This window comes from Lissotriton vulgaris, chromosome 1_1 (genome assembly GCF_964263255.1).
Source record: "Lissotriton vulgaris chromosome 1_1, aLisVul1.2, whole genome shotgun sequence".
In the NCBI taxonomy this organism is placed as follows: Eukaryota; Metazoa; Chordata; class Amphibia; order Caudata; family Salamandridae; genus Lissotriton; species Lissotriton vulgaris.
The window spans coordinates 1,369,436,105-1,369,461,104 of NC_141685.1; the positions used below are offsets into that span (position 1 = coordinate 1,369,436,105).

Consider the following 25,000-nt stretch of genomic DNA (forward strand, 5'->3'; position numbering starts at 1 on the left):
TTGTTGCTTTTCAAATTCACGTCTGACAACAAGACGAAGGAACATTGGGGCATCAGACGCTTTGGAAAGTAGCCACCAACCGCAGAGAAAGAGAGAAAGAGGGAAAAGACAGTATGAGGTGTGGAGAAAACAGCAGCAGGTACAAGGAGCTCAAATGAGATTAATGGCGCCTAAATAGAGCACGTAAAGGAACAGTTACAAATCTAAGAAAAGGGAAAGAAAAGACTAGGAAAAAACACAGAAAGAGCTTGTAGATGAAATTCTCTTCCAGGAACAGCAGGTTAAGAGAAATTACACAGGGAGCAGTTAAGCTTGTAACACGGGGGAGAATAGAAAAGAAAATGCAGTTTTATGAAGTGTGTTTGCCTAATCCAGCTAGCACTTTTATTTTATTTCTCTATTTGCTTCTTTTATTGGTAAAGTAAGTTTCAAGTGCATGCACAGGTATGACCGAGAGAGCCAGGGTATAATAATTTGAAGCGTTTGCACCAGCGCTAATGAAGGACGAGAGTTATAGCAAAGATATGAAAGGGGGAGCAATAATAAATATGTGATATGGCAATAGTGACACCAAAATAAGCCACCTATTTATAAAACTGACATGGAAGAAATACTAAAGGTTAACTTCTGAAATTGTAGCCGATGTTAAAAAGATTCTCGTTGTCGGCAGGATTCGAACCTGCGCGGAGAGACCCCAATGGATTTCTAGTCCATCGCCTTAACCACTCGGCCACAACAACTGACTGCAAGGTGTGTGCACATAATCTGTATGCAAGTTTTCAAGGTGTCCCACAGCAAATTCCTGATATTCTGCAATGCACTTTTTAAAAATAAGGTTTTTTTCAGCAGGCACATTCTCTCTTAAAAACAAAAATTGCATGCGTATATCTCTAGTTTGGAATACCATAGGCTTGCATGCATACTCTCATGGGTCACTCAAGTTTTTTGGACCCTATTGCACTCTGTTTTCGTGCTGCTTTTAGTATATGTCCCATATTACAGAAGTCTACCATCTTTGAGTATTTGAGGCTCCTTTGTAAGTGCTTATATTTTTTCCTTGAAGAGCTATATAATAAAGGGGTCCGGGAAGGATTGCATTTATGGAAGATAAAAGAAGGCCCACTTGTCTCACCAAATGCTGTAGAGAAACCTGATGTTTTACTCATGTTATCCTTAGTTCGTTTTTGTTAGACCTTGCATTCTTAAGGTGGTCCCAACCCCACCTTATTGCTTTTCACCTCCGCATTTTGCTGTATCTTTTTGTTGGCCTTAGGACTCTGATCACTTTATCGCTACTAATCAGTGCTGAAGTGCACGTGCTTCTTCCCTAATCATGTGTATAATTGGAGTATACCTGACTGACAGATTTAATTTACTTGAAAGCCCCTTGTAAAGTGGTATACCATATACCCAGGGACTGATTGTGCCGCCCAAAGAAATAGCATTTCAAACCTGTCTCAAGCCTGCTACTGCAGTGCCTGTGCTGCAGTGTACTGCCACTTCGACTTGACATTTAAAACTACTTGCCAAGCTTTAAACTCCAATTTTATTACATATCAGTAACCCCTAAGGTAGGCCCTAGGTAGTCCTAGGGGCATCATGCTATGTAAGTAAAAGGTAAGACATGTACTGTGGTAGTTTGTATGTCCTAGTAGTATCAAACAGTCTATTAAATTTTTCACTACTGTGAGGTCTGCCCCTCTCATAGGTTAGCATTGGGTATTCCCTTATACTTTTTGGGGGGTAATTCCATATCAGAGAGGAGAAGCTTTATTTATTTATTGATAAATCCTATCTACTGGTGAGGTTGGATTTAATCTTACTATTGTATAAATGTCATTTTTAGAGAGTGAGCATTTCTCTGCACTTACTGCTCTATTTGCATTGAAACCTGTCTTCGATTGACGTCTGAATTGGGCTGCGAGACAGCTACATATGTGCATTCCCTGTAGACAGCCACAACACAGGTCACTCAACTGCAACTGCATTCATCTGCATTCTGATTGGCCTGGGGGAGAGCTCCGCTCCCCTTACCGCAAATATGTTCAAGAACGATAATTTATGTCAGTAAGTACAGTATACCTACATCTTATAATCATGTGTGTTTAAATAATTTGTTGTTAGATCGTTTAAATATTGAAAAGGATCTGTTTTTAATAGACATTTTACAAAAACAACTGGTACATTTGGGAATTCTGTAAAGGAAAAACCCAACTGCCGTGACATTGCCAACCACAATGCCGTGACTCGGATTCGAACCGAGGTTGCTGCGGCCACAACGCAGAGTACTAACCACTATACGATCACGGCGAGCTACTTGGGCTCAATAACGTACAGTGACATGAAGAAATTATAATTCGGAACACTCAGGGCTACTCCTGTGATAGGCTGAATGTGTTCATTGCTTCCTCATTCCTTATACAAAGGCTTTATCTCCTCAGTGGTTGATAGGCTGAAACCGTTTCCTGGCCGCCTGCTTGTGAACTGGCAGGAGTCAAAGATCACACATACACTGGTGGGCCTGTGATGGGACACCAATGCAGAGAAACACACCTGGCGCAGATATTCTATTCTGTTTATTAGACCTGCATCTCCCCTGTACCTCCTCAAGCCATCTGTATGTGAAGCAAGAAAGAGTTAAGGAACGGTCCATCTACACTTTTATTGGGAGGATGCTGCCGTGAGCTCCTCCCAGCTAATCACACAAACAGCAGTAAAGTAAGATAACTACACAGTTAGGGGGGACTGCATGGTTAGGTTTTTGAGGAATTATTGAAACTGACCTCAGTGACCCATAATCAGAGCTGTGGCTAATGACTGCATGCCTAATTATGATGAAGCAAGCACCATGGCTCGTAGGGGCCCCACAACACACTTTTCTTAGCTCATTGAATTAAAGTATAAACTTCTGCCATGTGTGAGTGGTAAAGGCTTGTTAATTTTGTTGCTTTTCAAATTCACGTCTGACAACAAGACGAAGGAACATTGGGGCATCAGACGCTTTGGAAAGTAGCCACCAACCGCAGAGAAAGAGAGAAAGAGGGAAAAGACAGTATGAGGTGTGGAGAAAACAGCAGCAGGTACAAGGAGCTCAAATGAGATTAATGGCGCCTAAATAGAGCACGTAAAGGAACAGTTACAAATCTAAGAAAAGGGAAAGAAAAGACTAGGAAAAAACACAGAAAGAGCTTGTAGATGAAATTCTCTTCCAGGAACAGCAGGTTAAGAGAAATTACACAGGGAGCAGTTAAGCTTGTAACACGGGGGAGAATAGAAAAGAAAATGCAGTTTTATGAAGTGTGTTTGCCTAATCCAGCTAGCACTTTTATTTTATTTCTCTATTTGCTTCTTTTATTGGTAAAGTAAGTTTCAAGTGCATGCACAGGTATGACCGAGAGAGCCAGGGTATAATAATTTGAAGCGTTTGCACCAGCGCTAATGAAGGACGAGAGTTATAGCAAAGATATGAAAGGGGGAGCGATAATAAATATGTGATATGGCAATAGTGACACCAAAATAAGCCACCTATTTATAAAACTGACATGGAAGAAATACTAAAGGTTAACTTCTGAAATTGTAGCCGATGTTAAAAAGATTCTCGTTGTCGGCAGGATTCGAACCTGCACGGGGAGACCCCAATGGATTTCTAGTCCATCGCCTTAACCACTCGGCCACAACAACTGACTGTAAGGTGTGTGCACATAATCTGTATGCAAGTTTTCAAGGTGTCCCACAGCAAATTCCTGACATTCTGCAATGCACTTTTTAAAAATAAGGTTTTTTTCAGCAGGCACATTCTCTCCTAAAAACAAAAATTGCATGCGTATATCTCTAGTTTGGAATACCATAGGCTTGCATGCATACTCTCATGGGTCACTCAAGTTTTTTGGACCCTATTGCACTCTGTTTTCGTGCTGCTTTTAGTATATGTCCCATATTAAAGAAGTCTACCATCTTTGAGTATTTGAGGCTCCTTTGTAAGTGCTTTATATTTTTTCCTTGAAGAGCTATATAATAAAGGGGTCCGGGAAGGATTGCATTTATGGAAGATAAAAGAAGGCCCACTTGTCTCACCAAATGCTGTAGAGAAACCTGATGTTTTACTCATGTTATCCTTAGTACGTTTTTGTTAGACCTTGCATTCTTAAGGTGGTCCCAACCCCACCTTATTGCTTTTCACCTCCGCATTTTGCTGCATCTTTTTGTTGGCCTTAGGACTCTGATCACTTTATCGCTACTAATCAGTGCTGAAGTGCACGTGCTTCTTCCCTAATCATGTGTATAATTGGAGTATACCTGACTGACAGATTTAATTTACTTGAAAGCCCCTTGTAAAGTGGTATACCATATACCCAGGGACTGATTGTGCCGCCCAAAGAAATAGCATTTCAAACCTGTCTCAAGCCTGCTACTGCAGTGCCTGTGCTGCAGTGTACTGCCACTTCGACTTGGCATTTAAAACTACTTGCCAAGCCTTAAACTTCAATTTTATTACATATCAGTAACCCCTAAGGTAGGCCCTAGGTAGTCCTAGGGGCATCATGCTATGTAAGTAAAAGGTAAGACATGTACTGTGGTAGTTTGTATGTCCTAGTAGTATCAAACAGTCTATTACATTTTTCACTACTGTGAGGTCTGCCCCTCTCATAGGTTAGCATTGGGTATTCCCTTATACTTTTTGGGGGGTAATTCCATATCAGAGAGGAGAAGCTTTATTTATTTATTGATAAATCCTATCTACTGGTGAGGTTGGATTTAATCTTACTATTGTATAAATGCCATTTTTAGAGAGTGAGCATTTCTCTGCACTTACTGCTCTATTTGCATTGAAACCTGTCTTCGATTGACGTCTGGATTGGGCTGCGAGACAGCTACATATGTGAATTCCCTGTAGACAGCCACAACACAGGTCACTCAACTGCAACTGCATTCATCTGCATTCTGATTGGCCTGGGGGAGAGCTCCGCTCCCCTTACCGCCAATATGTTCAAGAACGATAATTTATGTCAGTAAGTACAGTATACCTACATCTTATAATCATGTGTGTTTAAATAATTTGTTGTTAGATCGTTTAAATATTGAAAAGGATCTGTTTTTAATAGACATTTTACAAAAACAACTGGTACATTTGGGAATTCTGTAAAGGAAAAACCCAACTGCCGTGACATTGCCAACCACAATACCGTGATTCGGATTCGAACCGAGGTTGCTGCGGCCACAACGCAGAGTACTAACCACTATACGATCACGGCGAGCTACTTGGGCTCAATAATGTACAGTGACATGAAGAAATTATAATTCGGAACAATCAGGGCTACTCCTGTGATAGGCTGAATGTGTTCATTGCTTCCTCATTCCTTATACAAAGGCTTTATCTCCTCAGTGGTTGATAGGCTGAAACCGTTTCCTGGCCGCCTGCTTGTGAACTGGCAGGAGTCAAAGATCACACATACACTGGTGGGCCTGTGATGGGACACCAATGCAGAGAAACACACCTGGCGCAGATATTCTATTCTGTTTATTAGACCTGCATCTCCCCTGTACCTCCTCAAGCCATCTGTATGTGAAGCAAGAAAGAGTTAAGGAACGGTCCATCTACACTTTTTTTGGGAGGATGCTGCCGTGAGCTCCTCCCAGCTAATCACACAAACAGCAGTAAAGCAAGATAACTACACAGTTAGGGGGGACTGCATGGTTAGGTTTTTGAGGAATTATTGAAACTGACCTCAGTGACCCATAATCAGAGCTGTGGCTAATGACTGCATGCCTAATTATGATGAAGCAAGCACCATGGCTCGTAGGGGCCCCACAACACACTTTTCTTAGCTCATTGAATTAAAGTATAAACTTCTGCCATGTGTGAGTGGTAAAGGCTTGTTAATTTTGTTGCTTTTCAAATTCACGTCTGACAACAAGACGAAGGAACTTTGGGGCATCAGACGCTTTGGAAAGTAGCCACCAACCGCAGAGAAAGAGAGAAAGAGGGAAAAGACAGTATGAGGTGTGGAGAACACAGCAGCAGGTACAAGGAGCTCAAATGAGATTAATGGCGCCTAAATAGAGCACGTAAAGGAACAGTTACAAATCTAAGAAAAGGGAAAGAAAAGACTAGGAAAAAACACAGAAAGAGCTTGTAGATGAAATTCTCTTCCAGGAACAGCAGGTTAAGAGAAATTACACAGGGAGCAGTTAAGCTTGTAACACGGGGGAGAATAGAAAAGAAAATGCAGTTTTATGAAGTGTGTTTGCCTAATCCAGCTAGCACTTTTATTTTATTTCTCTATTTGCTTCTTTTATTGGTAAAGTAAGTTTCAAGTGCATGCACAGGTATGACCGAGAGAGCCAGAGTATAATATTTTGAAGCGTTTGCACCAGCGCTAATGAAGGACGAGAGTTATAGCAAAGATATGAAAGGGGGAGCGATAATAAATATGTGATATGGCAATAGTGACACCAAAATAAGCCACCTATTTATAAAACTGACATGGAAGAAATACTAAAGGTTGGAGGGCGGAGCTAGCCGGCGTCGATGGCGGACGTGTGAGCTTTCGGCTCCTCGCTTAAGCCCCTTAAAAATCCTGCAAAACTATCCTGCTAAATGCCGAATTGACTGGGTCCGGTGCCTGGTGACCACCGGTGGCCCCCTGACCCGGTTGGGTGGCCCGGAGTGCCGGTGGCTGTGGGTAACGACCCGCACAAGATTGGCGACGGAGAGAGGCGCGGACCAGGCCTGAAGCCGCGGCCTGCCCTGTGGCGCTGGCCGCACGACGTCACCTGACGTGCGGCCCTGACACCCGGAGGAGCCGGAGAGTGCAACCCGCAGCTACTGGGGCGGAGCACGATTCGCATGCCCGCCAAGGCTCATTTGGAAGAACAGGCGCAGGGAAGATACGTCTGCAGGGACTCTAACATTAGTACGCCAGTCGAGGCCAGACATTGTACTGGGTGGTTGGCGCACCCCGACACGAGGAGCACTCCGGAGGTTACTCCTGCGACGCAGCCGCCATTTTAGGCTCGCCGGTGCCGCCGTAGCGGGGACTGTGGAGTGTGCGGTACTCTACGCTTGCGACTTTTGCTGGACATTTCCAGGGTGAGATCCGCTCTGGTGCTGGGCCCCCACCATGGGGAAAAACGATGCAACGCAAGCGAAACTCTCGTTTGACCGCCGGAAAACGAGGGGGCCGGAGTCACAGGCGGCAGAGGCCTCCCCGAAAGGTGCCGCAGCGTCCTCGACCCCTGCGGACCTTAGAGAGCTGCTAGCGGCGATGGAGAAAGGCATCCAGAACAGCATAGAAGCGGTGGGCTCCAAGATCGACGATTTATCGTACCGCATGGACCGCATGGCGGAACGTGTGGACAAACATGCCGAGCGCCTCGACATGGCAGAACGGCGCCTCACGGAAGCGGAGGAGGCACAGACCGAGTGGGACAAAGACCGTCGTCAATTCGGCAGGTTGCTCCAAGTGATCCGTGATAAGGCAGAGGACTTGGAAGCGCGCTCCCGCAGATCGAACATTCGCATAACGGGTGTGGCGGAATCAACGCAGACAGGCAAGATGGAGCTCTACGTGGAACGCCTGCTGAAAACGCTGCTTGGGGAGGAGGCCTTCTCCCCAATGTTCATAGTGGAGAGAGCGCATCGTACTTTGGGCCCTCAACCCCAACCTGGTCTGCCACCCCGACCCATAATTGCCAAGCTCCTAAACTACAGGGACAGAGACACGGCCCTGCGACTGGCTCGGGAGAAAGGACAACTACAGGTGGAAGGTATGAAGATATCATTGTACCCCGACTTCACGGCCAAGGTACAGGAGGAACGCCGCCAGTTCATACCGCACAAGAAGCAGCTGCGCGAGCTGGGCCTAGACTATGCGATGCTGTACCCGGCCAAATTGAGGATTAACACCGGCGGGAAATCGTACTTCTTTACGGACCCGAAGGAACTGCAGAAATCACTGAAAACTTGGGCCAAAGAACGCAAGGAACACCGACAGCGACGCGGAGGGGACTTGGAGGAGGCGTCAACGATGGAGGAACAAGACTGAGGCACCACGCCTGCTTTATTCCCTGTAATAGTGTATTTGCTGAGTGAGATACTGTGGATGCACTCGGAGTCTCCCTGTTATGAGCTGTGGCCTGGACTCCACTAGAGACAATGGCCGAGAGACGGATGGAGACGCGTCGCAATGACTCATGCCGCTTTGTTGTTCATGGTCCCATTCACGTATACTGGTGAGGTGATCATTATGTTATGATTGGAAACGGGTGGGGGGGGCGGGGGGGGGGAACCAGGTGAATCCAGTTTGAGGTATTACAACACGGGGGGGCTGAGCGGGGGGACGGAACTGGAGATAAGTGAACTTTTGCACCACTGGTGGTTACTACGCAGTTTCGGCACGCTTTGCCCCTGTGCTTTTGGCTGAGGAACTCCCCAGGGAGTTGGGTCTAGTATCGCCCGCTACTTTGGGGCAGTTGTGTTGATGGGGAAATGTGGGGGGTGCTGTCTGGCCGGGTTGGGGGTGGTCAGCTGTGGGTGGGGCGGGGTCAGGGGGGAGGGTGGATGGTCGAAAGTTGAGGAGTTTGTTGTTCGGGAGGTGAAGGGCCTGTGGTTTGCTATGGATAACTGGCGAATGATGTGTGAGAGTGAGCGGGGTGACTGTCTGCCTGACTTGTGTGATGATGTACTGCTTGGTAGTCCGATATCTCCCGGTGGAGTCAATATGATGTGCTATGATTTAAGATGTCTGCTGCTGTAGTGTCTGGGCACCCGCAGCCGATGCGCGCGCTGTCCCTGCTAACCTGGAACGTGAGAGGGCTGAATGACCACCGGAAGCTAAGGAAGGTGATGAGCTTCCTAAATAGGCACCAAGTGGATGTAGCCCTGCTGCAAGAGACACACCTGCCTGTACACAGTAAGATTTTACAGGTCAGAGGGTTGGCAGGAAATATAGCAGTAGCGGGTTTCACCTCACACGCCCGCGGTGTAATCACCTGGGTTAACCCTGCCTCGAGACTGAAACTTACCCCACTAACTGTGGACACTGAGGGCAGATACGTAGTGGCTAAGTGCACGGGGAGGGGGTTGGACCTGCTCCTTGTAAATGTTTATGGCCCTAACCATGATAGCCCGGAGTTTTATACAGCACTGTCAGCTACCTGTAGGTCACACATACACACTAAAATGTTATGGGGGGGAGACTTCAACTTTGTGTTTGACCCCGACAGGGACCGTTCGGCGGGCCCTGTTAGGCGGCCAGTTGCGTCGGCTGTCTACATGAGAGCGGAAATGACGAAGCTGGACCTGGTGGATGTTTGGCGGGAAAAGCACCCTACGCAGGGCGGTTACACGCACTACTCCGCATACCACAACATACATACTAGGATTGACTACTGGCTCGCCTCCTCCTCGGTACTGGGTGGCATCAGCTCGTGTACAGTTCTTCCACGCACGTTATCGGACCACTCCCCGATATTGCTCAGTCTCTCCACTGCTAGGAAGGGGATACCGCCATATACTTGGCGTTTCCCGCCCTACGCGCTCCTTGATGACGCCTTCCGCGGGGAACTAGCGGAAGACATAGAAAGGTTTTTCGCCACCAATACTAACTCCGTAGATAGCTTCTTTACCGTGTGGGAGGCCTTCAAGGTCTATATTAGGGGGATGGCCATGTCCAAACACTCCAGTGTCCTACGCTCCATTAGAAGGGATCTCTCTACGCTCGAGGACAAGCTTGCTGCCCTGGAGAGGGAACAACTGACGGACCCGGAGGGAGAGGCGGGACAAGACCTAGCGCCCATGTTGGCGGAATATCACGCGCTTGCGGATAGGGAAGTTCTCTATATGGGGAAGTATGCCACGGCTCGGGCTTATGGAGAGGGGGAGAGACCGGGGGCTCTGCTGGCGCGTATGGCCAAGGGGTCCCGTAAACCATTGGTGGTAGATGAATTGCGGACTCCGGAGGGCACCCGAGTGGTTGAGGAGGACCAAATATTGGAAACGTTCCGCCGATATTATGCGGACCTGTACCGTGCGAGGGCGGGGGGTGCGGAAGCCGAGATAGATGATTACTTAGATTACATCTCGATGCCGTTCCTTAAGAATTCAGACAGGGAATTCCTGATGGCCCCCTTTCATGAGGATGAGATCCTGGATGCACTGAGTGGCATGCGCTCGGGGAGCGCCCCGGGCTCTGACAGGCTCACGGCAGGCTTTTACAAAGCCTTCAGGGACCTATTACTCCCACATTTGCTTGCCCTCTTTGATGCAATCTGCGAAGAGGGCGAAATGCCGACCTCAATGCGGGAAGCGTTGCTGGTCACGATCCCGAAACCGGGGAAGCCCCTGGACCAATGTGGGTCGTACCGCCCGCTCAGCTTGCTGAACGTGGACGCGAAGCTCTACGCGAAGGTCCTAGCCAACAGACTCGCGCTGCTGGTCCCGGACTTAGTGGCGCCGGAACAATCGGGCTTTGTACCCAGCAGGAACCTAACCTATAATATCCGCACGGTGCTGGGGACGATACAGCATGTGAAGCAGGAGAACCCCGCCTTGGCGGTATTCTTAGACATGGAAAAGGCGTTCGACTCCGTCGAATGGCCATTCATGATCAGGGTCCTGCGCAAACTGGGGCTGGGAGAGCCGTTTCTTCAGAGAATAGGGGCTCTTTATCATCGCCCTTCGGCCCGCCTGCGTATCGGCGACAGGGTCTCGGCACCGATACACATCGGTAGGGGCACCCGACAGGGATGCCCCTTGTCCCCCCTGTTATATGCATTGGTGGCTGAGCCACTAGCGTGCGCCATGCGAGAATATCATAGCCTGGAGGGTGTCAGCTTCCCCACATATAAGATCGGCATCTCTACTTATGCAGATGACACCTTACTGTACGTCCGAGACCCGGTCACTAATCTAGCACCGATACTCAGGGAAGTGGTACGCTTTGGGGCGCTGTCGGGACTCAAAGTGAACTGGGATAAGTCCATTGCTTTCCCCTTGACCCCAGTCACGCGGCCGTTTGAGATGGAATACCCCCTTCAGTGGACGGATGACTCCGTGAGATACCTGGGCATCCGTCTCCACACGGACCCAGAGATCCTGATCCGCGATAACTATGAGGTTGCATTCACCAAGCTTGAGGAGGATGTGGACGCCTGGATTAAGCTCCCCCTCTCCTTGATGGGCAGGATTGCCCTTATGAAGATGGTGGTACTCCCCCGGTTTCTCTTCCTCTTTGTTAATATTCCGGTGGTCTTGTCGAAATCGTTCTTTAAGCGCTTGAACCAAGTCCTGATTAAGCTCGCCTGGGGCGGAGAGCAACCTCGTGTTAAGTGGACGACACTGATGCTCCCATGTGAGATGGGGGGCCTGTGGGCGCCGGACCTGGAGCGCTACTACCGGGTGGCACAGGCGACCCACTTACACTCCTGGATCCATGGAGATGCCCGCATTCCGCACCTCATACTGGAGAAACTATTCGCTGACCCACTTCCCTTACCCGCCACGATTTGTCTTACAACAGACCGAGCAATCGGGCGAATGGACTCGCTTAAGGCGACGAACCATGCGTGGCGAGCACTGCTGAGAGAAAGGGGGTGTCCCTTGCTGTACTCCCCGCAGATGCCGGTAGCCTGGGCCCTGTGGTTGGATCCGATCAATGAGAGGGGGGTGATAGAGGCCTTGAAGGCCCTGGAAGTGCACACAATGGAGGACTTGTTCTTGGACGGAGCGCTGAAAACCTGGGAACAACTCCCCCCTGTTGCCCCGGCTCCACCGCTGCTGCAGAAGTTTCAGTATCACAGGATACGGTCGGCCTGCAGAGTAATACTGGGCCCCGCGCTACAGGAGCCTGAAGAGGTCCCAGAACTGACGCACATCATCAGAACGAAAACACCGGCCAAATTGATCTCTGCGGTTAACAGGCTTGTGCCTTCTTATCAGGCATTCCCTACTTCGACCCCTAGAGCGGCTTGGGAAGCAGATCTCCAAACCCCCATAGACGATGCTATGTGGCGCTACTGCTGCGCCAACACTCGCAGGGTCTCGCTTAATGGCAGACACCGCTTGGTGCACTTCAAATTTCTACAGAGAGTATACTATACACCAGAGCGGCTACACCGCTACGGCCTACGAGGCTCCCCGGAGTGTGAGCGTTGCGGGACTGGGTCCGCTGATTTCCTACATTTGGCATGGCTGTGCCCGGGAGTGAGTGCGTTCTGGGAGGAGGTCTTCGCGGAGTTGGGACAGATTATAGGGGAACCGCTGTTGAGATCCCCATCGCTTGCACTACTGGGCTTCTCCAAACCGCTGGCTCCTGCACTGCGCAGATTAGTAGACGTTGCGTTGCTACTGGCCAGAAGGGTGGTGGCTGCGTGCTGGATGCGCGGTCCTCTCCCCACCAAGACGAGGTGGCTCAGGGATCTCCAATACTGTTGCACACAGACGGAACTGTACAGCGAGCTGCTGCCGCCCAAAAGTAGACCGAAGTCCTTTTGGGAACTCTACAAGGAGTACCGACAAAGGGGGGAGGTGGACGACAGTGACATGTCGGAGGAAGTGGACCCTCAGGATGAGGGGTTAGATACTGCTATGGAGCGGAGGCACTTACCGCAGGGGGGGCTTTAGTGTTCCTCTGGGGGGAGGTGGGTACAGGGAAGGTGTAGGTGAGGGACGGGGACGGGGGGATTGGTGTGTCATGGCTCAGGGGACAGGGCTAGCGGGGGACGGGTGAAGAATATACACGGCACATACACGACATCACGCAGGCAGGAAGCGACACTAGGACTCCTTCACGGTACTCAATAGCAAACGGGGTGGGCCTGGGGGGGGTTTGGGGGTAGTTTGGGGTAGTTTTTCCCTTTTTTTACTTTTGGTTTCCTGCCCTTTCCTGGTTCATGAAAGACCGTACTATTATGTCTCCATTTATTGCCTATTGACTGTCTTGATGATACGCTGAGGGCCAACAGTGCGAGATCGTATTGTTCTTGATTGAGTTATGACCTTGGTTACGCCGCTGGGCCTCCGGGATGCCGGCACACAGGCTGTGTATTAGGCGCCGCGAATCTGTTTTTGGAACTTGTGTAAACGTTGATGCACTGTACAGTCGAACTGCAATGACATTTGAATTCCGACAGTTGGCAACATTCGCAATAAAGGTCTTTTTTTCAATAAAAAAAAAAAAAAAAGAAATACTAAAGGTTAACTTCTGAAATTGTAGCCGATGTTAAAAAGATTTTCGTTGTCGGCAGGATTCGAACCTGTGCGGGGAGACCCCAATGGATTTCTAGTCCATCTCCTTAACCACTCGGCCACAACAACTGACTGTGAGGTGTGTGCACATAATCTGTATGCAAGTTTTATAGGTGTCCCACAGCAAATTCCTGATATTCTGCAATGCACTTTTTAAAAATAATGTTTTTTTCAGCAGGCACATTCGCTCCTAAAAACAAAAATTGCATGCGTATATCTCCAGTTTGGAATACCATAGGCTTGCATGCATACTCTCATGGGTCACTCAAGTTTTTTGGACCCTATTGCACTCTGTAGTCGTGCTGCTTTTAGTATATGGCCCATATTACAGAAGTCTACCATCTCTGAGCATTTGAGGCTCCTTTGTAAGTGCTTTATATTTTTTCCTTGAAGAGCTATATAATAAAGGGGTCCGGGAAAGATTGCATTTATGGAAGATAAAAGAAGGCCCACTTGTCTCACCAAATGCTGTAGAGAAACCTGATGTTTTACTCATGTTATGATTAGTTCGTTTTTGTTAGACATTGCATTCTTAAGGTGGTCCCAACCCCAACTTATTGCTTTTCACCTCCGCATTTTGCTGTATCTTTTTGTTGGCCTTAGGACTCTGATCACTTTATCGCTACTAATCAGTGCTGAAGTGCACGTGCTTCTTCCCTAATCATGTGTATAATTGGAGTATACCTGACTGACAGATTTAATTTACTTGAAAGTCCCTTGTAAAGTGGTATACCATATACCCAGGGACTGATTGTGCCGCCCAAAGAAATAGCATTTCAAACCTGTCTCAAGCCTGCTACTGCAGTGCCTGTGCTGCAGTGTACTGCCACTTCGACTTGGCATTTAAAACTACTTGCCAAGCCTTAATCTCCAATTTTATTACATATCAGTAACCCCTAAGGTAGGCCCTAGGTAGTCCTAGGGGCATCATGCTATGTAAGTAAAAGGTAAGACATGTACTGTGGTAGTTTGTATGTCCTAGTAGTATCAAACAGTCTATTACATTTTTCACTACTGTGAGGTCTGCCCCTCTCATAGGTTAGCATTGGGTGTTCCCTTATACTTTTTGGAGGGTAATTCCATATCAGAGAGGAGAAGCTTTATTTATTTATTGATAAATCCTATCTACTGGTGAGGTTGGACTTAATCTTACTATTGTATAAATGCCATTTTTAGAGAGTGAGCATTTCTCTGCACTTACTGCTCTATTTGCATGAAAACCTGTCTTCAATTGACGTCTGGATTGGGCTGCGAGACAGCTACATATGTGCATTCCCTGTAGACAGCCACAACACAGGTCACTCAACTGCAACTGCATTCATCTGCATTCTGATTGGCCTGGGGGAGAGCTCCGCTCCCCTTACCGCAAATATGTTCAAGAACGATAATTTATGTCAGTAAGTACAGTATACCTACATCTTATAATCATGTGTGTTTAAATAATTTGTCGTTAGATCGTTTAAATATTGAAAAGGATCTGTTTTAATAGACATTTTACAAAAACAACTGGTACATTTGGGAATTCTGTAAAGGAAAATCCCAACTGCCGTGACATTGCCAACCACAATGCCGTGACTCGGATTCGAACCGAGGTTGCTGCGGCCACAATGCAGAGTACTAACCACTATATGATCACGGCGAGCTACTTGGGCTCGATAACGGATAGTGACATGAAGAAATTATAATTCGGAACACTCAGGGCTACTCCTGTGATAGGCTGAATGTGTTCATTGCTTCCTCATTCCTTATACAAAGGCTTTATCTCCTCAGTGGTTGATAGGCTGAAACCGTTTCCTGGCCGCCTGCTTGTGAACTGGCAGGAGTCAAAGATCACACATACACTGGTGGGCCTGTGATGGGACACCAATGCAGAGAAACACGCCTGGCGCAGATATTCTATTCTGTTTATTAGACCTGCATCTCCCCTGTACCTCCTCAAGCCATCTGTATGTGAAGCAAGAAAGAGTTAAGGAACAGTCCATCTACACTTTTATTGGGAGGATGCTGCCGTGAGCTCCTCCCAGCTAATCACACAAACAGCAGTAAAGCAAGATAACTACACAGTTAGGGGGGACTGCATGGTTAGGTTTTTGAGGAATTATTGAAACTGACCTCAGTGACCCATAATCAGAGCTGTGGCTAATGACTGCATGCCTAATTATGATGAAGCAAGCACCATGGCTCATAGGGGCCCCACAACACACTTTTCTTAGCTCATTGAATTAAAGTATAAACTTCTGCCATGTGTGAGTGGTAAAGGCTTGTTAATTTTGTTGCTTTTCAAATTCACGTCTGACAACAAGACGAAGGAACATTGGGGCATCAGACGCTTTGGAAAGTAGCCACCAACCGCAGAGATTGAGAGAAAGAGGGAAAAGACAGTATGAGGTGTGGAGAAAACAGCAGCAGGTACAAGGAGCTCAAATGACATTAATGGCGCCTAAATAGAGCACATAAAGGAACAGTTACAAATCTAAGAAAAAGGAAAGAAAAGACTAGGAAAAAACACAGAAAGAGCTTGTAGATGAAATTCTCTTCCAGGAACAGCAGGTTAAGAGAAATTACACAGGGAGCAGTTAAGCTTGTAACACGGGGGAGAACAGAAAAGAAAATGCAGTTTTATGAAGTGTGTTTGCCTAATCCAGCTAGCACTTGTATTTTATTTCTCTATTTGCTTCTTTTATTGGTAAAGTAAGTTTCAAGTGCATGCACAGGTATGACCGAGAGAGCCAGGGTATAATAATTTGAAGCGTTTGCTCCAGCGCTAATGAAGGACGAGAGTTATGGCAAAGATATGAAAGGGGGAGCGATAATAAATATGTGATATGGCAATAGTGACACCAAAATAAGCCACCTATTTATAAAACTGACATGGAAGAAAAACTAAAGGTTAACTTCTGAAATTGTAGCCGATGTTAAAAAGATTCTCGTCGTCGGCAGGATTCGAACCTGCGCTGGGAGACCCCAATGGATTTCTAGTCCATCGCCTTAACCACTCAGCCACAACAACTGACTGTCAGGCGTGTGCACATAATCTGTATGCAAGTTTTCAAGGTGTCCCACAGCAAATTCCTGATATTCTGCAATGCACTTTTTAAAAATAATGTTTTTTTCAGCAGGCACATTCTCTCCTAAAAACAAAAATTGCATGCGTATATCCCTAGTTTGGAATACCATAGGCTTGCATGCATACTCTCATGGGTCACTCAAGTTTTTTGGACCCTATTGCACTCTGTTTTCGTGCTGCTTTTAGTATATGGCCCATATTACAAAAGTCTACCATCTTTGAGTATTTGAGGCTCCTTTGTAAGTGCTTTATATTTTTTCCTTGAAGAGCTATATAATAAAGGGGTCCGGGAAAGATTGCATTTATGGAAGATAAAAGAAGGCCCACTTGTCTCACCAAATGCTGTAGAGAAACCTGACGTTTTACTCATGTTATCCTTAGTTCGTTTTTGTTAGACCTTGCATTCTTAAGGTGGTCCCAACCCCACCTTATTGCTTTTCACCTCCGCATTTTGCTGTATCTTTTTGTTGGCCTTAGGACTCTGATCACTTTATCGCTACTAATCAGTGCTGAAGTGCACATGCTTCTTCCCTAATCATGTGTATAATTGGAGTATACCTGACTGACAGATTTAATTTACTTGAAAGCCCCTTGTAAAGTGGTATACCATATACCCAGGGACTGATTGTGCCGCCCAAAGAAATAGCATTTCAAACCTGTCTCAAGCCTGCTACTGCTGTGCCTGTGCTGCAGTGTACTGCCACTTCGACTTGGCATTTAAAACTACTTGCCAAGCCTTAAACTCCAATTTTATTACATATCAGTAACCCCTAAGGTAGGCCCTAAGTAGTCCTAGGGGCATCATGCTATGCAAGTAAAAGGTAAGACATGTACTGTGGTAGTTTGTATGTCCTAGTAGTATCAAACAGTCTATTACATTTTTCACTACTGTGAGGTCTGCCCCTCTCATAGGTTAGCATTGGGTATTCCCTTATACTTTTTGGGGGGTAATTCCATATCAGAGAGGAGAAGCTTTATTTATTTATTGATAAATCCTATCTACTGGTGAGGTTGGATTTAATCTTACTATTGTATTAATGCCATTTTTAGAGAGTGAGCATTTCTCTGCACTTACTGCTCTATTTGCATGAAAACCTGTTTTCAATTGACGTCTGGATTGGGCTGCGAGACAGCTACATATGCGCATTCCCTGTAGACAGCCACAACACAGTTCACTCAACTGCAACTGCATTCATCTGCATTCTGATTGGCCTGGGGGAGAGCTCCGCTCCCCTTACCGCAAATATGTTCAAGAACGATAATTTATGTCAGTAAGTACAGTATACCTACATCCTATAATCATGTGTGTTTAAATAATTTGTCGTTAGATTGTTTAAATATTGAAAAGGATCTGTTTTTAATAGACATTTTACAAAAACAACTGGTACATTTGGGAATTCTGTAAAGGAAAAACCCAACTGCCGTGACATTGCCAACCACAATGCTGTGACTCGGATTCGAACCGAGGTTGCTGCGGCCACTACGCAGAGTACTAACCACTATACGATCACGGCGAGCTACTTGGGCTCAATAACGTATAGTGACATGAAGAAATTATAATTCGGAACACTCAGGGCTACTCCTGTGATAGGCTGAATGTGTTCATTGCTTCCTCATTCCTTATACAAAGGCTTTATCTCCTCAGTGGTTGATAGGCTGAAACCGTTTCCTGGCCGCCTGCTTGTGAACTGGCAGGAGTCAAAGATCACACATACACTGGTGGGCCTGTGATGGGACACCAATGCAGAGAAACACACCTGGCGCAGATATTCTATTCTGTTTATTAGACCTGCATCTCCCCTGTACCTCCTCAAGCCATCTGTATGTGAAGCAAGAAAGAGTTAAGGAACGGTCCATCTGCACTTTTATTGGGAGGATGCTGCCGTGAGCTCCTCCCAACTAATCACACAAACAGCAGTAAAGCAAGATAACTACACAGTTAGGGGGGACTGCATGGTTAGGTTTTTGAGGAATTATTGAAACTGACCTCAGTGACCCATAATCAGAGCTGTGGCTAATGACTGCATGCCTAATCATGATGATGCAAGCACCATGGCTCGTAGGGGCCCCACAACACACTTTTCTCAGCTCATTGAATTAAAGTATAAACTTCTGCCATGTGTGAGTGGTAAAGGCTTGTTAATTGTGTTGCTTTTCAAATTCACGTCTGACAACAAGACGAAGGAACATTGGGGCATCAGACGCTTTGGAAAGTAGCCACCAACGGCAGAGAAAGAGAGAAAGAGGGAAAAGACAGTTTGAGGTGTGGAGAAAACAGCAGCAGGTACAAGGAGCTCAAATGAGATTAATGGCGCCTAAATAGAGCACGTAAAGGAACAGTTACAAATCTAAGAAAAGGGAAAGAAAAGACTAGGAGAAAACACAGAAAGAGCTTGTAGATGAAATTCTCTTCCAGGAACAGCAGGTTAAGAGAAATTACACAGGGAGCAGTTAAGCTTGTAACACGGGGGAGAATAGAAAAGAAAATGCAGTTTTATGAAGTGTGTTTGCCTAATCCAGCTAGCACTTTTATTTTATTTCTCTATTTGCTTCTTTTATTGGTAAAGTAAGTTTCAAGTGCATCCCCAGGTATGACCGAGAGAGCCAGGGTATAATAATTTGAAGCGTTTGCTCCAGCGCTAATGAAGGACGAGAGTTATAGCAAAGATATGAAAGGGGGAGCGATAATAAATATGTGATATGGCAATAGTGACACCAAAATAAGCCACCTATTTATAAAACTGACATGGAAGAAATACTAAAGGTTAACTCCCGAAATTGTAGCCGATGTTAAAAAGATTCTCGTTGTCGGCAGGATTCGAACCTGTGCGGGGAGACCCCAATGGATTTCTAGTCCATCGCCTTAACCACTCGGCCACAACAACTGACTGTAAGGCGTGTGCAAATAATCTGTATGCAAGTTTTCAAGATGTCCCACAGCAAATTCCTGATATTCTGCAATGCACTTTTTAAAAATAATGTTTTTTTCAGCAGGCACATTCTCTCCTAAAAACAAAAATTGCATGCGTATATCTATAGTTTGGAATACCATAGGCTTGCATGCATACTCTCATGGGTCACTCACGTTTTTTGGACCCTATTGCACTCTGTTTTCATGCTGCTTTTAGTATATGGCCCATATTACAGAAGTCTACCATCTTTGAGTATTTGAGGCTCCTTTGTAAGTGCTTTATATTTTTTCCTTGAAGAGCTATATAATAAAGGGGTCCGGGAAAGATTGCATTTATGGAAGATAAAAGAAGGCCCACTTGTCTCACCAAATGCTGTAGAGAAACCTGATGTTTTACTCATGTTATCCTTAGTTTGTTTTTGTTAGACCTTGCATTCTTAAGGTGGTCCCAACCCAACCTTATTGCTTTTCACCTCCGCATTTTGCTGTATCTTTTTGTTGGCCTTAGGACTCTGATCACTTTATCGCTACTAATCAGTGCTGAAGTGCACGTGCTTCTTCCCTAATCATGTGTATAATTGGAGTATACCTGACTGACAGATTTAATTTACTTGAAAGCCCCTTGTAAAGTGGTATACCATATACCCAGGGACTGATTGTGCCGCCCAAAGAAATAGCATTTCAAACCTGTCTCAAGCCTGCTACTGCAGTGCCTGTGCTGCAGTGTACTGCCACTTTGACTTGGCATTTAAAACTACTTGCCAAGCCTTAAACTCCAATTTTATTACATATCAGTAACCCCTAAGGTAGGCCCTAGGTAGTCCTAGGGGCATCATGCTATGTAAGTAAAAGGTAAGACATGTACTGTGGTAGTTTGTATGTCCTAGTAGTATCAAACAGTCTATTACATTTTTCACTACAGTGAGGTCTGCCCCTCTCATAGGTTAGCATTGGGTATTCCCTTATACTTTTTGGGGGGTAATTCCATATCAGAGAGGAGAAGCTTTATTTATTTATTGATAAATCCTATCTACTGGTGAGGTTGGATTTAATCTTACTATTGTATAAATGCCATTTTTAGAGAGTGAGCATTTCTCTGCACTTACTGCTCTATTTGCATCAAAACCTGTCTTCAATTGACGTCTGGATTGGGCTGCGAGACAGCTACATATGTGCATTCCCCGTAGACAGCCACAACACAGTTCACTCAACTGCAACTGCATTCATCTGCATTCTGATTGGCCTGGGGGAGAGGTCCGCTCCCCTTACCTCAAATATGTTCAAGAACGATAATTTATGTCAGTAAGTACAGTATACCTACATCTTATAATCATGTGTGTTTAAATAATTTGTCGTTAGATCATTTAAATATTGAAAAGGATCTGTTTTTAATAGACATTTTACAAAAACAACTGGTACATTTGGGAATTCTGTAAAGGAAAAACCCAACTGCCGTGACATTGCCAACCACAATGCCGTGACTCGGACTCGAACCAAGGTTGCTGCGGCCACAACGCAGAGTACTAACCACTATACGATCACGGCGAGCTACTTGGGCTCAATAACGTACAGTGACATGAAGAAATTATAATTCGGAACACTCAGGGCTACTCCTGTGATAGGCTGAATGTGTTCATTGCTTCCTCATTCCTTATACAAAGGCTTTATCTCCTCAGTGGTTGATAGGCTGAAACCATTTCCTGGCCGCCTGCTTGTGAACTGGCAGGAGTCAAAGATCACACATACACTGGTGGGCCTGTGATGGGACACCAATGCAGAGAAACACACCTGGCGCAGATATTCTATTCTGTTTATTAGACCTGCATCTCCCCTGTACCTCCTCAAGCCATCTGTATGTGAAGCAAGAAAGAGTTAAGGAACGGTCCATCTACACTTTTATTGGGAGGATGCTGCCGTGAGCTCCTCCCAGCTAATCACACAAACAGCAGTAAAGCAAGATAACTACACAGTTAGGGGGGACTGCATGGTTAGGTTTTTGAGGAATTATTGAAACTGACCTCAGTGACCCATAATCAGAGCTGTGGCTAATGACTGCATGCCTAATTATGATGAAGCAAGCACCATGGCTCGTAGGGGCCCCACAACACACTTTTCTTAGCTCATTGAATTAAAGTATAAACTTCTGCCATGTGTGAGTGGTAAAGGCTTGTTAATTTTGTTGCTTTTCAAATTCACGTCTGACAACAAGACGAAGGAACATTGGGGCATCAGACGCTTTGGAAAGTAGCCACCAACCGCAGAGAAAGAGAGAAAGAGGGAAAAGACAGTATGAGGTGTGGAGAAAACAGCAGCAGGTACAAGGAGCTCAAATGAGATTAATGGCGCCTAAATAGAGCACGTAAAGGAACAGTTACAAATCTAAGAAAAGGGAAAGATAAGACTAGGAAAAAACACAGAAAGAGCTTGTAGATGAAATTCTCTTCCAGGAACAGCAGGTTAAGAGAAATTACACAGGGAGCAGTTAAGCTTGTAACACGGGGGAGAATAGAAAAGAAAATGCAGTTTTATGGAGTGTGTTTGCCTAATCCAGCTAGCACTTTTATTTTATTTCTCTATTTGCTTCTTTTATTGGTAAAGTAAGTTTCAAGTGCATGCACAGGTATGACCGAGAGAGCCAGGGTATAATAATTTGAAGCGTTTGCACCAGCGCTAATGAAGCACGAGATTTATAGCAAAGATATGAAAGGGGAGCGATAATAAATATGTGATATGGCAATAGTGACACCAAAATAAGCCACCTATTTATAAAACTGACATGGAAGAAATACTAAAGGTTAACTTCTGAAATTGTAGCCGATGTTAAAAAGATTCTCGTTGTCGGCAGGATTCGAACCTGCGCGGGGAGACCCCAATGGATTTCTAGTCCATCGCCTTAACCACACGGCCACAACAACTGACTGTAAGGTGTGTGCACATAATCTGTATGCAAGTTTTCAAGGTGTCCCACAGCAAATTCCTGATATTCTGCAATGCACTTTTTAAAAATAATGTTTTTTTCAGCAGGCACATTCTCTCCTAAAAACAAAATTTGCATGCGTATATCTCTAGTTTGGAATACCATAGGCTTGCATGCATACTCTCATGGGTCACTCAAGTTTTTTGGACCCTATTGCACTCTGTTTTCGTGCTGCTTTTAGTATATGGCCCATATTACAGAAGTCTACCATCTTTGAGTATTTGAGGCTCCTTTGTAAGTGCTTTATATTTTTTCCTTGAAGAGCTATATAATAAAGGGGTCCGGGAAAGATTGCATTTATGGAAGATAAAAGAAGGCCCACTTGTCTCACCAAATGCTGTAGAGAAACCTGATGTTTTACTCATGTTATCCTTAGTTCCTTTTTGTTAGACCTTGCATTCTTAAGGCGGTCCCAACCCCACCTTATTGCTTTTCACCTCCGCATTTTGCTGTATCTTTTTGTTGGCCTTAGGACTCTGATCACTTTATTGCTACTAATCAGTGCTGAAGTGCACGTGCTTCTTCCCTAATCATGTGTATAATTGGAGTATACCTGACTGACAGATTTAATTTACTTGAAAGCCCCTTGTAAAGTGGTATACCATATACCCAGGGACTGATTGTGCCGCCCAAAGAAATAGCATTTCAAACCTGTCTCAAGCCTGCTACTGCAGTGCCTGTGCTGCAGTGTACTGCCACTTCGACTTGGCATTTAAAACTACTTGCCAAGCCTTAAACTTCAATTTTATTACATATCAGTAACCCCTAAGGTAGGCCCTAGGTAGTCCTAGGGGCATCATGCTATGTAAGTAAAAGGTAAGACATGTACTGTGGTAGTTTGTATGTCCTAGTAGTATCAAACAGTCTATTACATTTTTCACTACTGTGAGGTCTGCCCCTCTCATAGGTTAGCATTGGGTATTCCCTTATACTTTTTGGGGGGTAATTCCATATCAGAGAGGAGAAGCTTTATTTATTAATTGATAAATCCTATCTACTGGTGAGGTTGGATTTAATCTTACTATTGTATAAATGCCATTTTTAGAGAGTGAGCATTTCTCTGCACTTACTGCTCTATTTGCATTGAAACCTGTCTTCAATTGACGTCTGGATTGGGCTGCGAGACAGCTACATATGTGCATTCCCTGTAGACAGCCACAACACAGGTCACTCAACTGCAACTGCATTCATCTGCATTCTGATTGGCCTGGGGGAGAGCTCCGCTCCCCTTACCGCAAATATGTTCAAGAACGATAATTTATGTCAGTAAGTACAGTATACCTACATCTTATAATCATGTGTGTTTAAATAATTTGTCATTAGATCGTTTAAATATTGAAAAGGATCTGTTTTTAATAGACATTTTACAAAAACAACTGGTACATTTGGGAATTCTGTAAAGGAAAAACGCAACTGCCGTGACATTGCCAACCACAATGCCGTGACTTGGATTCGAACCGAGGTTGCTGCGGCCACAACGCAGAGTACTAACCACTATACGATCACGGCGAGCTACTTGGGCTCAATAACGTACAGTGACGTGAAGAAATTATAATTCGGAACACTCAGGGCTACTCCTGTGATAGGCTGAATGTGTTCATTGCTTCCTCATTCCTTATACAAAGGCTTTATCTCCTCAGTGGTTGATAGGCTGAAACCATTTCCTGGCCGCCTGCTTGTGAACTGGCAGGAGTCAAAGATCACACATACACTGGTGGGCCTGTGATGGGACACCAATGCAGAGAAACACACCTGGCGCAGATATTCTATTCTGTTTATTAGACCTGCATCTCCCCTGTACCTCCTCAAGCCATCTGTATGTGAAGCAAGAAAGAGTTAAGGAACGGTCCATCTACACTTTTATTGGGAGGATGCTGCCGTGAGCTCCTCCCAGCTAATCACACAAACAGCAGTAAAGCAAGATAACTACACAGTTAGGGGAGACTGCATGGTTAGGTTTTTGAGGAATTATTGAAACTGACCTCAGTGACCCATAATCAGAGCTGTGGCTAATGACTGCATGCCTAATTATGATGAAGCAAGCACCATTACTCCATTACTCGTAGGGGCCCCACAACACACTTTTCTTAGCTCATTGAATTAAAGTATAAACTTCTGCCATGTGTGAGTGGTAAAGGCTTGTTAATTTTGTTGCTTTTCAAATTCACGTCTGACAGCAAGACGAAGGAACATTGGGGCATCAGACGCTTTGGAAAGTAGCCACCAACTGCAGAGAAAGAGAGAAAGAGGGAAAATACAGTATGAGGTGTGGAGAAAACAGCAGCAGGTACAAGGAGCTCAAATGAGATTAATGGTGCCTAAATAGAGCACGTAATGGAACAGTTACAAATCTAAGAAAAGGGAAAGAAAAGACTAGGAAAAAACACAGAAAGAGCTTGTAGATGAAATTCTCTTCCAGGAACAGCAGGTTAAGAGAAATTACACAGGGAGCAGTTAAGCTAGTAACACGGGGGAGAATAGAAAAGAAAATGCAGTTTTATGAAGTGTGTTTGCCTAATCCAGCTAGCACTTTTATTTTATTTCTCTATTTGCTTCTTTTATTGGTAAAGTAAGTTTCAAGTGCATGCACAGGTATGACCGAGAGAGCCAGGGTATAATAATTTGAAGCGTTTGCACCAGCGCTAATGAAGCACAAGAGTTATAGCAAAGATATGAAAGGGGGAGCGATAATAAATATGTGATATGGCAATAGTGACACCAAAATAAGCCACCTATTTATAAAACTGACATGGAAGAAATACTAAAGGTTAACTTTAACTGAAATTGTAGCTGATGTTA

General features: G+C 45.3%; 5 non-coding genes across 5 annotated transcripts; all 5 read right to left on the reverse strand.

The window, feature by feature from the left end:
• Window positions 1–658: 658 nt before the first annotated feature.
• Window positions 659–740, reverse strand: TRNAS-AGA (transfer RNA serine (anticodon AGA)). Its single transcript has one exon. It is a non-coding gene; the product is annotated as a tRNA-Ser (tRNA).
• A 1,498-nt stretch (window positions 741–2,238) lies between these two features.
• Window positions 2,239–2,310, reverse strand: TRNAH-GUG (transfer RNA histidin (anticodon GUG)). The gene has a single exon. It is a non-coding gene; the product is annotated as a tRNA-His (tRNA).
• Window positions 2,311–3,599: 1,289 nt separating this feature from the next.
• On the reverse strand, window positions 3,600–3,681 carry TRNAS-AGA (transfer RNA serine (anticodon AGA)). Its single transcript has one exon. It is a non-coding gene; the product is annotated as a tRNA-Ser (tRNA).
• A 15,435-nt stretch (window positions 3,682–19,116) lies between these two features.
• On the reverse strand, window positions 19,117–19,198 carry TRNAS-AGA (transfer RNA serine (anticodon AGA)). The gene has a single exon. It is a non-coding gene; the product is annotated as a tRNA-Ser (tRNA).
• A 1,499-nt stretch (window positions 19,199–20,697) lies between these two features.
• Window positions 20,698–20,769, reverse strand: TRNAH-GUG (transfer RNA histidin (anticodon GUG)). Its single transcript has one exon. It is a non-coding gene; the product is annotated as a tRNA-His (tRNA).
• Window positions 20,770–25,000: the final 4,231 nt, after the last annotated feature.